Source organism: Mycteria americana, chromosome 13 (assembly GCF_035582795.1).
Source record: "Mycteria americana isolate JAX WOST 10 ecotype Jacksonville Zoo and Gardens chromosome 13, USCA_MyAme_1.0, whole genome shotgun sequence".
NCBI lineage: Eukaryota > Metazoa > Chordata > Aves > Ciconiiformes > Ciconiidae > Mycteria > Mycteria americana.
In genome coordinates, this window is record NC_134377.1 from 18,999,484 (window position 1) to 19,012,133 (window position 12,650).

Genomic DNA, 12,650 nt, shown 5'->3' on the forward strand with positions numbered 1-12,650 from the left:
CGGATCCTTGAAATATAACACTATATCGGAATTAATGTTGTGTTGTCGGGGAACTGAAAAATGGCATGAAATGCCTTCTGCGGATATGTTTTCTTCGTTAAGGCGTGATTGGGATATTAGGAAGAAAGGTGGTTTAGTGGATTCTAACCATCAGATTGGAATATATGTGTTAAAAGAGAAAAAGGGAAAACCTCGTTGTATTGAATGGGAAAATTCAGAAGAGGATATTCAGCTGTTGGTAGCTCCCCCCAAACAGCCCAAATCTGGTAGCTCAAGTGGTGATGGAGTTGCGAGTGCTATCTCTAAAAGAACAAGGGGACAGAAACCCATAGTTTGAGCTCCCCTCAGACAGGCTGTAGGGCCTGAAGGAGCACCGGTATCCGTACACGTACCTTTTACTGCTTCTGATTTATTAAACTGCAAACAGGCAGTGGGATCCTATCGAAACAATCCAGAAGGAATGTATAGTACTGTTAATCACGACTCCTAGTCCTAACTGGGGAGATGTACAGGCTCTCCTAGAATATTTGTTTACCGCTGAGGAGAGGAGAACAATTTTAGAGAAGGCTAGAGAGGGACTGATCCAACAAGGCGGGGGGGTGCCTAATACCGATATGTACCTCCCGAAAGAGGATCCGGAGTGGGATCCAAACACAAGTGTGAGGGATTAGAGAGGGTAAAGGAATATCAGAAGTGAATTTTGTATGGGATTCAACATGGAGTGCAAAAGCCTAAGAATTTATCTAAACTATCTGAAGTAAGGCAGGGGGATAAGGAAACCCCGTCAGCCTTCTACGAGAGATCGTGTGAAGTAGCTCGAAAACGGACAGATCTGGATCCGGAAGATGATAGCAATTCAAAGTTATTTAACACGCTGTTTATTGGTCAAGCAGCAGCAGATATGAGAGAGAGATGACAAAAGGTAGGGGGCGAGGATGGCATGACAATCTCACAGTTCTTCTCAATGGCGTCTAAGGTACGTAATAATCGGGAGGAAATAGAAGAGAAGGAGAAGCGGGGACGAGGAACGCTGCAAGCTTCTTTGTTGGCTGCCTTGAGGGAAGACCAGGAAAAAGGGAGAGAAAATACAGGAGGTGAATTCCGTGGGTGAGGTAGGGGCTGTAGAAATAATAGTAGAAATCGTTATGACATTCCCCTGGGAATGCATCGGCGTGCAAATTGTAAGCAAGAGGGCCGTTGGAAAAGAATTGTCCGTGCCGTCTGAGTAATGGGGAAAGAGAGACAGAAGCAGCCGTTGGAGTCATGCCGGAGATTGGGTTGGAGTGAAGGGGGCCGGAGGAATCTATTAAAATTTCCCCAGACCATCCTCTGGTTCCAGTCAAGCTGGGGAATGAAAGAAGAGATTTTTGTATTTTTCATTGATAGTGGAGCCACACGTGCTGTAGTAAGTAGTTGTAGGGGACCCTTACGTAGAACTAAAAGCAGCGTTGTTGGTGCAAGAGGGAAAAAGACTTTCAGGCTGTTTTTACAACCTATGGGATGTTCCATTGGAAACACTAAATTAACTCCTGAATTCCTTTAGATGCCAGAATGCCCCCTACCATTGCTTGGGTGGCATTTACTTGTAAACTGAATGCAGGGCTAAGTTCCTCTGAAGACTCTGTTCAGTTGACTCTGTTCAGCCCGCAGGGGACCTCTCCTCTTTGTGGCGGATGCCCGCCTGAACGGGACCTCGCCCGTTTGGGGCACACCGATGGCGGGCGCTGTCGCCAAAAGGCAAAGCAGGGTCATAGCAGAGTTTTCCATTTCTGGGGATGGGCTCAGCCATCCCCCGCACAAATTTCTCCTATGTAGCAATGGGGATGGCAGCTTTCTTCTGTTTTCTTGAAGAACAAGAGGATGATGGAGCACGTGACAAGAGCATGATCTTTTTCTCTTCCTTTGGCAGTACAGGCACCCAAGGCCAGCCTGCATTGAAGGAACAGCATGGGGATATCTGTGTCGAGCGTTAGCAGAGGAAGGAAGCTTCTTTTGGAGGCTGAGGTGATGAAGCAGAGTCCTTAATTGTTCTGTTTGATTTTCAGCATGGGTGCGGGGAGGGCCTGGGACATGCAAAACGTGGTCCCGGACAGGGGAGCTGTCTATTACGTGGGAGGCTGTGAGAGCTATCATGGACACCACTGGACTGGCATCCTGTAAGGATGCTTTCACATGTTTTCTTGTTTAGAGGCCAACCTCGGCTTTGGGCTGTAAACTCAAGCCTGCCAGGCCGGTGCCAGCTTGGCGGCCGCATCTGCCCATGGCAGCACCAGCTTGGTGGTGGTGTGTGCCCATGCCTGTGCCAGGTTGCTGGCTGTGCCTGGCTTGTGAGGGTTGAGGTAATTGGCCCCCTGTTCCCCATGGGCTCCAGCTGTGGCCCGGGGCAGCACAGGTGGGACCCACGAGGTGAGGATGGGGCTGGGCCCAGGGTTTAAAAAGGGCTGAGGATGGGGCTGGCCCTGCTGTATCCGCCATTATTTTAGTCAGATCCTGCGTTCCGCTCAGTTAAAGGCTCACGAGAATTACTTAACATTTGCGTTTGGAAGTCATGCTTCAAACAATGAATTTTCAACAAAATGTTTTTGACACTAGTCAATGAACTCCTGTAATACTGCAGCAAAATGACATTTTTAGTGGTTGTTGAATCTCAGAGTGATAACATAGGCATCCCTGTTTGAGCCCTTAGCGCAACCATTGCAATGTTTGTTTACACCCTGCTCGGTTCTTTTGTGAAGGTGCGTAGCTATGGGAGGTGCGTTATTGCCAAGGTGCTACGGCGCCGATGCTCTGGCTGTTGGCAGGAATGGGCACAGCGGAAGGCTCTGTGGCTAGGGGAGAATGGCGTGGACATGCTACTGCTCTCTCTGTTGCACCAGAATTTCGACGGCTGGGTTGGGCTGCTAAATCAATGGAACGACTGGAAGAAATTTCAGAAAAGTGAGTACTCTCCTGTCTTTATCTTTTAAAGTCGTTGTCTTTCTACAGACCCCTGTCCATGGCTTAGCTATTTGATTGGCGTGAAACAGACCCAGAATTTTGCTTTTAGTGGTGTTGTGATTCGCTGAAATTCCCCGTAGGTAGAGCGCAAGAATTACAAATGCAGCTTGGTGGTTGAAGTTCTCGGGGTTTCTGTGAAAGCTAACTTGCCAGAATGTGTAGGAAGCAGCCCGAATTCCAGTAGAGATACTGCCTAAAAGGTCCTTTTCTTGACAGGAAAAGAGCTTCACGAAACGTCGGCGCTGTTTGCCGCAGGGCCTCCGACGTACTTGTTCAGTCATCGTGGGCTTTGTGCCGTTCCCGCAGGCACAATCTTGAACGAATTTTGTACGGCAGCTGGTATCTTAGCTGACTTTCTCTCTCGCGCTTGGTTGCTTGTACCTGCTCAAAACTTACTGTAGTGTCAAATGAACCCGCAGGAAAATGTCCTCAACTCGTGCTGGTAGGGCAAGCCCGCTGTAGTTGATAAAATCGGAAAATAGCACCACGTTTTGAAACATTTGCCTTGCGAGGACGAGGGCTGTCTCCTGGTAGGCAGCTGAATTCTGTGACTGATTCCACCGGTCCGCTCTGGCACTTGAAGGAGGCAGTCCCTAAGCCAACGCAATGTAAAATGGGGGTCGTCTGGGTTTTTTTAATCATTTCTTAGGGATACGAGGCTTGCGGGGGTGTTTAGCTTGCCCTGTTCTTTCTGTTCCTAATTCTGAACGCACTGACTGGCATAAAAGAACGGTCGTGTTGTAGTCTGACGGTGTCGTCCACCAGGAGCTGGTGGAAGGTCAGGGCTTACGTCAAACTGATAAGGAGGATTGAGTCTGGAAAGCGGAACGTCTAAACAAGAATCACTGTCCTTGGGAGAGAGGCACATCCTGAAGAAATAGGTAAGCTAATTAAAATGTTTCGGGAACCATCCGAAACAACTAGTAGGAGTGTGATAAGAAGCACCCTCCCGCAAACTATCCTCCTTATAATACTAAAAGTCACACCCCTCGAGCTGGAGACACCAGCCCAAGCAGAGAGCCCTCACCTCTGAGCGTGCGCAGCCTGTTAAAGTAGCGCTGTAGCTTGAAGTTGAAATAAGAGAAATGCAGACCAATAGAAAACTGCTTTGTGTAATGACTTATGCATATGCATAGCTAGACTGTATCAATACTGTACTTGTAGGAGCGAACTTTGTGCTAGCTTTGTGGAGCTACCACCTAGCACCCATCTCTGCGCAGACATGCCATAAAAACACCTCTGCCCTGTGTGTATATTGGCGTCCCGCACACCGGGTAAACGACCTCACGCTTGTGGGATAACAGTTTTGACACCCCAGATGGGACCGAGCTGACAGCCTCGCCCGGTTCGTCTTGCCGCATCCGACGGGGAGAAGAGGCCTGAGCGGACTCCAGCGCGCACCGACCTGTCGACTGGGGACTCCTTCAGCTCCTCTCCTGCGGTCGGGCGGTAAGTGACAAAACGGTGCAATGCTCCTGAAAAGAGGTGTTTTTTGGGGCTAGGAGAAAAGGGGGTAGGGGCAAGATGTCTCGGGAAGCAGGCGGCCTGTGTTCTGTTCTGGGCTCTGCATAAGACGCACCAGGAAAGACAGGCGGCAGTAGCGTAGTTCTGTTTGTTTCTCCACGCTGTCCTGTTCTGAGTAACGAAGGGAGACGTCCCTCGTTCTGGTTTGTATAGGAATACTGGGTTTTTCGGTACCGGTATGGGTGCTGCTGCTTCCCAGGAGGCACCCCTTTGCTCTCCTCTAGGATGCATCCTGAAGCATTGCAATAAATCTGGGGGAGATGCCATGACTAAAAATCAGCTAAAACGCTATTGTAATCAACGGTGGCCACAATATCCATGGGAAGATGGTGAAAAATGGCCTGAGAACGGATCCTTGAAATATAACACTATATCGGAATTAATGTTGTGTTGTCGGGGAACTGAAAAATGGCATGAAATGCCTTCTGCGGATAGGTTTTCTTCGTTAAGGCGCGATTGGGATATTAGGAAGAAAGGTGGTTTAGTGGATTCTAACCATCAGATTGGAATATATGTGTTAAAAGAGAAAAAGGGAAAACCTCGTTGTATTGAATGGGAAAATTCAGAAGAGGATATTCAGCTGTTGGTAGCTCCCCCCAAACAGCCCAAATCTGATAGCTCAAGTGGTGATGGAGTTGCGAGTGCTATCTCTAAAAGAACAAGGGGACAGAAACCCATAGTTTGAGCTCCCCTCAGACAGGCTGTAGGGCCTGAAGGAGCACCGGTATCCGTACACGTACCTTTTACTGCTTCCGATTTATTAAACTGCAAACAGGCAGTGGGATCCTATCGAAACAATCCAGAAGGAATGTATAGTACTGTTAATCACGACTCCTAGTCCTAACTGGGGAGATGTACAGGCTCTCCTAGAATATTTGTTTACCGCTGAGGAGAGGAGAACAATTTTAGAGAAGGCTAGAGAGGGACTGATCCAACAAGGCGGGGGGGTGCCTAATACCGATATGTACCTCCCGAAAGAGGATCCGGAGTGGGATCCAAACACAAGTGTGAGGGATTAGAGAGGGTAAAGGAATATCAGAAGTGAATTTTGTATGGGATTCAACATGGAGTGCAAAAGCCTAAGAATTTATCTAAACTATCTGAAGTAAGGCAGGGGGATAAGGAAACCCCGTCAGCCTTCTACGAGAGATCGTGTGAAGTAGCTCGAAAACGGACAGATCTGGATCCGGAAGATGATAGCAATTCAAAGTTATTTAACACGCTGTTTATTGGTCAAGCAGCAGCAGATATGAGAGAGAGATGACAAAAGGTAGGGGGCGAGGATGGCATGACAATCTCACAGTTCTTCTCAATGGCGTCTAAGGTACGTAATAATCGGGAGGAAATAGAAGAGAAGGAGAAGCGGGGACGAGGAACGCTGCAAGCTTCTTTGTTGGCTGCCTTGAGGGAAGACCAGGAAAAAGGGAGAGAAAATACAGGAGGTGAATTCCGTGGGTGAGGTAGGGGCTGTAGAAATAATAGTAGAAATCGTTATGACATTCCCCTGGGAATGCATCGGCGTGCAAATTGTAAGCAAGAGGGCCGTTGGAAAAGAATTGTCCGTGCCGTCTGAGTAATGGGGAAAGAGAGACAGAAGCAGCCGTTGGAGTCATGCCGGAGATTGGGTTGGAGTGAAGGGGGCCGGAGGAATCTATTAAAATTTCCCCAGACCATCCTCTGGTTCCAGTCAAGCTGGGGAATGAAAGAAGAGATTTTTGTATTTTTCATTGATAGTGGAGCCACACGTGCTGTAGTAAGTAGTTGTAGGGGACCCTTACGTAGAACTAAAAGCAGCGTTGTTGGTGCAAGAGGGAAAAAGACTTTCAGGCTGTTTTTACAACCTATGGGATGTTCCACTGGAAACACTAAATTAACTCCTGAATTCCTTTAGATGCCAGAATGCCCCCTACCATTGCTTGGGTGGCATTTACTTGTAAACTGAATGCAGGGCTAAGTTCCTCTGAAGACTCTGTTCAGTTGACTCTGTTCAGCCCGCAGGGGACCTCTCCTCTTTGTGGCGGATGCCCGCCTGAACGGGACCTCGCCCGTTTGGGGCACACCGATGGCGGGCGCTGTCGCCAAAAGGCAAAGCAGGGTCATAGCAGAGTTTTCCATTTCTGGGGATGGGCTCAGCCATCCCCCGCACAAATTTCTCCTATGTAGCAATGGGGATGGCAGCTTTCTTCTGTTTTCTTGAAGAACAAGAGGATGATGGAGCACGTGACAAGAGCATGATCTTTTTCTCTTCCTTTGGCAGTACAGGCACCCAAGGCCAGCCTGCATTGAAGGAACAGCATGGGGATATCTGTGTCGAGCGTTAGCAGAGGAAGGAAGCTTCTTTTGGAGGCTGAGGTGATGAAGCAGAGTCCTTAATTGTTCTGTTTGATTTTCAGCATGGGTGCGGGGAGGGCCTGGGACATGCAAAACGTGGTCCCGGACAGGGGAGCTGTCTATTACGTGGGAGGCTGTGAGAGCTATCATGGACACCACTGGACTGGCATCCTGTAAGGATGCTTTCACATGTTTTCTTGTTTAGAGGCCAACCTCGGCTTTGGGCTGTAAACTCAAGCCTGCCAGGCCGGTGCCAGCTTGGCGGCCGCATCTGCCCATGGCAGCACCAGCTTGGTGGTGGTGTGTGCCCATGCCTGTGCCAGGTTGCTGGCTGTGCCTGGCTTGTGAGGGTTGAGGTAATTGGCCCCCTGTTCCCCATGGGCTCCAGCTGTGGCCCGGGGCAGCACAGGTGGGACCCACGAGGTGAGGATGGGGCTGGGCCCAGGGTTTAAAAAGGGCTGAGGATGGGGCTGGCCCTGCTGTATCCGCCATTATTTTAGTCAGATCCTGCGTTCCGCTCAGTTAAAGGCTCACGAGAATTACTTAACATTTGCATTTGGAAGTCATGCTTCAAACAATGAATTTTCAACAAAATGTTTTTGACACTAGTCAATGAACTCCTGTAATACTGCAGCAAAATGACATTTTTAGTGGTTGTTGAATCTCAGAGTGATAACATAGGCATCCCTGTTTGAGCCCTTAGCGCAACCATTGCAATGTTTGTTTACACCCTGCTCGGTTCTTTTGTGAAGGTGCGTAGCTATGGGAGGTGCGTTATTCCCAAGGTGCTACGGCGCCGATGCTCTGGCTGTTGGCAGGAATGGGCACAGCGGAAGGCTCTGTGGCTAGGGGAGAATGGCGTGGACATGCTACTGCTCTCTCTGTTGCACCAGAATTTCGACGGCTGGGTTGGGCTGCTAAATCAATGGAACGACTGGAAGAAATTTCAGAAAAGTGAGTACTCTCCTGTCTTTATCTTTTAAAGTCGTTGTCTTTCTACAGACCCCTGTCCATGGCTTAGCTATTTGATTGGCGTGAAACAGACCCAGAATTTTGCTTTAAGTGGTGGTGTGATTCGCTGAAATTCCCCGTAGGTAGAGCGCAAGAATTACAAATGCAGCTCGGTGGTTGAAGTTCTCGGGGTTTCTGTGAAAGCTAACTTGCCAGAATGTGTAGGAAGCAGCCCGAATTCCAGTAGAGATACTGCCTAAAAGGTCCTTTTCTTGACAGGAAAAGAGCTTCACGAAACGTCGGCGCTGTTTGCCGTAGGGCCTCCGACGTACTTGTTCAGTCATCGTGGGCTTTGTGCCGTTCCCGCAGGCACAATCTTGAACGAATTTTGTACGGCAGCTGGTATCTTAGCTGACTTTCTCTCTCGCGCTTGGTTGCTTGTACCTGCTCAAAACTTACTGTAGTGTCAAATGAACCCGCAGGAAAATGTCCTCAACTCGTGCTGGTAGGGCAAGCCCGCTGTAGTTGATAAAATCGGAAAATAGCACCACGTTTTGAAACATTTGCCTTGCGAGGACGAGGGCTGTCTCCTGGTAGGCAGCTGAATTCTGTGACTGATTCCACCGGTCCGCTCTGGCACTTGAAGGAGGCAGTCCCTAAGCCAACGCAATGTAAAATGGGGGTCGTCTGGGTTTTTTTAATCATTTCTTAGGGATACGAGGCTTGCGGGGGTGTTTAGCTTGCCCTGTTCTTTCTGTTCCTAATTCTGAACGCACTGACTGGCATAAAAGAACGGTCGTGTTGTAGTCTGACGGTGTCGTCCACCAGGAGCTGGTGGAAGGTCAGGGCTTACGTCAAACTGATAAGGAGGATTGAGTCTGGAAAGCGGAACGTCTAAACAAGAATCACTGTCCTTGGGAGAGAGGCACATCCTGAAGAAATAGGTAAGCTAATTAAAATGTTTTGGGAACCATCCGAAACAACTAGTAGGAGTGTGATAAGAAGCACCCTCCCGCAAACTATCCTCCTTATAATACTAAAAGTCACACCCCTCGAGCTGGAGACACCAGCCCAAGCAGAGAGCCCTCACCTCTGAGCGTGCGCAGCCTGTTAAAGTAGCGCTGTAGCTTGAAGTTGAAATAAGAGAAATGCAGACCAATAGAAAACTGCTTTGTGTAATGACTTATGCATATGCATAGCTAGACTGTATCAATACTGTACTTGTAGGAGCGAACTTTGTGCTAGCTTTGTGGAGCTACCACCTAGCACCCATCTCTGCGCAGACGTGCCATAAAAACACCTCTGCCCTGTGTGTATATTGGCGTCCCGCACACCGGCTAAACGACCTCACGCTTGTGGGATAACAGTTTTGACACCCCAGATGGGACCGAGCTGACAGCCTCGCCCGGTTCGTCTTGCCGCATCCGACGGGGAGAAGAGGCCTGAGCGGACTCCAGCGCGCACCGACCTGTCGACTGGGGACTCCTTCAGCTCCTCTCCTGCGGTCGGGCGGTAAGTGACAAAACGGTGCAATGCTCCTGAAAAGAGGTGTTTTTTGGGGCTAGGAGAAAAGGGGGTAGGGGCAAGATGTCTCGGGAAGCAGGCAGCCTGTGTTCTGTTCTGGGCTCTGCATAAGACGCACCAGGAAAGACAGGTGGCAGTAGCATAGTTCTGTTTGTTTCTCCACGCTGTCCTGTTCTGAGTAACGAAGGGAGACGTCCCTCGTTCTGGTTTGTATAGGAATACTGTTTTTTTCGGTACCGGTATGGGTGCTGCTGCTTCCCAGGAGGCACCCCTTTGCTCTCCTCTAGGATGCATCCTGAAGCATTGCAATAAATCTGGGGGAGATGCCATGACTAAAAATCAGCTAAAACGCTATTGTAATCAACGGTGGCCACAATATCCATGGGAAGATGGTGAAAAATGGCCTGAGAACGGATCCTTGAAATATAACACTATATCGGAATTAATGTTGTGTTGTCGGGGAACTGAAAAATGGCATGAAATGCCTTCTGCGGATAGGTTTTCTTCGTTAAGGCGCGATTGGGATATTAGGAAGAAAGGTGGTTTAGTGGATTCTAACCATCAGATTGGAATATATGTGTTAAAAGAGAAAAAGGGAAAACCTCGTTGTATTGAATGGGAAAATTCAGAAGAGGATATTCAGCTGTTGGTAGCTCCCCCCAAACAGCCCAAATCTGGTAGCTCAAGTGGTGATGGAGTTGTGAGTGCTATCTCTAAAAGAACAAGGGGACAGAAACCCATAGTTTGAGCTCCCCTCAGACAGGCTGTAGGGCCTGAAGGAGCACCGGTATCCGTACACGTACCTTTTACTGCTTCCGATTTATTAAACTGCAAACAGGCAGTGGGATCCTATCGAAACAATCCAGAAGGAATGTATAGTACTGTTAATCACGACTCCTAGTCCTAACTGGGGAGATGTACAGGCTCTCCTAGAATATTTGTTTACCGCTGAGGAGAGGAGAACAATTTTAGAGAAGGCTAGAGAGGGACTGATCCAACAAGGCGGGGGGGTGCCTAATACCGATATGTACCTCCCGAAAGAGGATCCGGAGTGGGATCCAAACACAAGTGTGAGGGATTAGAGAGGGTAAAGGAATATCAGAAGTGAATTTTGTATGGGATTCAACATGGAGTGCAAAAGCCTAAGAATTTATCTAAACTATCTGAAGTAAGGCAGGGGGATAAGGAAACCCCGTCAGCCTTCTACGAGAGATTGTGTGAAGCAGCTCGAAAACGGACAGATCTGGATCCGGAAGATGATAGCAATTCAAAGTTATTTAACACGCTGTTTATTGGTCAAGCAGCAGCAGATATGAGAGAGAGATGACAAAAGGTAGGGGGCGAGGATGGCATGACAATCTCACAGTTCTTCTCAATGGCGTCTAAGGTACGTAATAATCGGGAGGAAATAGAAGAGAAGGAGAAGCGGGGACGAGGAACGCTGCAAGCTTCTTTGTTGGCTGCCTTGAGGGAAGACCAGGAAAAAGGGAGAGAAAATACAGGAGGTGAATTCCGTGGGTGAGGAAGGGGCTGTAGAAATAATAGTAGAAATCGTTATGACATTCCCCTGGGAATGCATCGGCGTGCAAATTGTAAGCAAGAGGGCCGTTGGAAAAGAATTGTCCGTGCCGTCTGAGTAATGGGGAAAGAGAGACAGAAGCAGCCGTTGGAGTCATGCCGGAGATTGGGTTGGAGTGAAGGGGGCCGGAGGAATCTATTAAAATTTCCCCAGACCATCCTCTGGTTCCAGTCAAGCTGGGGAATGAAAGAAGAGATTTTTGTATTTTTCATTGATAGTGGAGCCACACGTGCTGTAGTAAGTAGTTGTAGGGGACCCTTACGTAGAACTAAAAGCAGCGTTGTTGGTGCAAGAGGGAAAAAGACTTTCAGGCTGTTTTTACAACCTATGGGATGTTCCACTGGAAACACTAAATTAACTCCTGAATTCCTTTAGATGCCAGAATGCCCCCTACCATTGCTTGGGTGGCATTTACTTGTAAACTGAATGCAGGGCTAAGTTCCTCTGAAGACTCTGTTCAGTTGACTCTGTTCAGCCCGCAGGGGACCTCTCCTCTTTGTGGCGGATGCCCGCCTGAACGGGACCTCGCCCGTTTGGGGCACACCGATGGCGGGCGCTGTCGCCAAAAGGCAAAGCAGGGTCATAGCAGAGTTTTCCATTTCTGGGGATGGGCTCAGCCATCCCCCGCACAAATTTCTCCTATGTAGCAATGGGGATGGCAGCTTTCTTCTGTTTTCTTGAAGAACAAGAGGATGATGGAGCACGTGACAAGAGCATGATCTTTTTCTCTTCCTTTGGCAGTACAGGCACCCAAGGCCAGCCTGCATTGAAGGAACAGCATGGGGATATCTGTGTCGAGCGTTAGCAGAGGAAGGAAGCTTCTTTTGGAGGCTGAGGTGATGAAGCAGAGTCCTTAATTGTTCTGTTTGATTTTCAGCATGGGTGCGGGGAGGGCCTGGGACATGCAAAACGTGGTCCCGGACAGGGGAGCTGTCTATTACGTGGGAGGCTGTGAGAGCTATCATGGACACCACTGGACTGGCATCCTGTAAGGATGCTTTCACATGTTTTCTTGTTTAGAGGCCAACCTCGGCTTTGGGCTGTAAACTCAAGCCTGCCAGGCCGGTGCCAGCTTGGCGGCCGCATCTGCCCATGGCAGCACCAGCTTGGTGGTGGTGTGTGCCCATGCCTGTGCCAGGTTGCTGGCTGTGCCTGGCTTGTGAGGGTTGAGGTAATTGGCCCCCTGTTCCCCATGGGCTCCAGCTGTGGCCCGGGGCAGCACAGGTGGGACCCACGAGGTGAGGATGGGGCTGGGCCCAGGGTTTAAAAAGGGCTGAGGATGGGGCTGGCCCTGCTGTATCCGCCATTATTTTAGTCAGATCCTGCGTTCCGCTCAGTTAAAGGCTCACGAGAATTACTTAACATTTGCGTTTGGAAGTCATGCTTCAAACAATGAATTTTCAACAAAATGTTTTTGACACTAGTCAATGAACTCCTGTAATACTGCAGAAAATGACATTTTTAGTGGTTGTTGAATCTCAGAGTGATAACATAGGCATCCCTGTTTGAGCCCTTAGCGCAACCATTGCAATGTTTGTTTACACCCTGCTCGGTTCTTTTGTGAAGGTGCGTAGCTATGGGAGGTGCGTTATTCCCAAGGTGCTACGGCGCCGATGCTCTGGCTGTTGGCAGGAATGGGCACAGCGGAAGGCTCTGTGGCTAGGGGAGAATGGCGTGGACATGCTACTGCTCTCTCTGTTGCACCAGAATTTCGACGGCTGGGTTGGGCTGCTAAATCAATGGA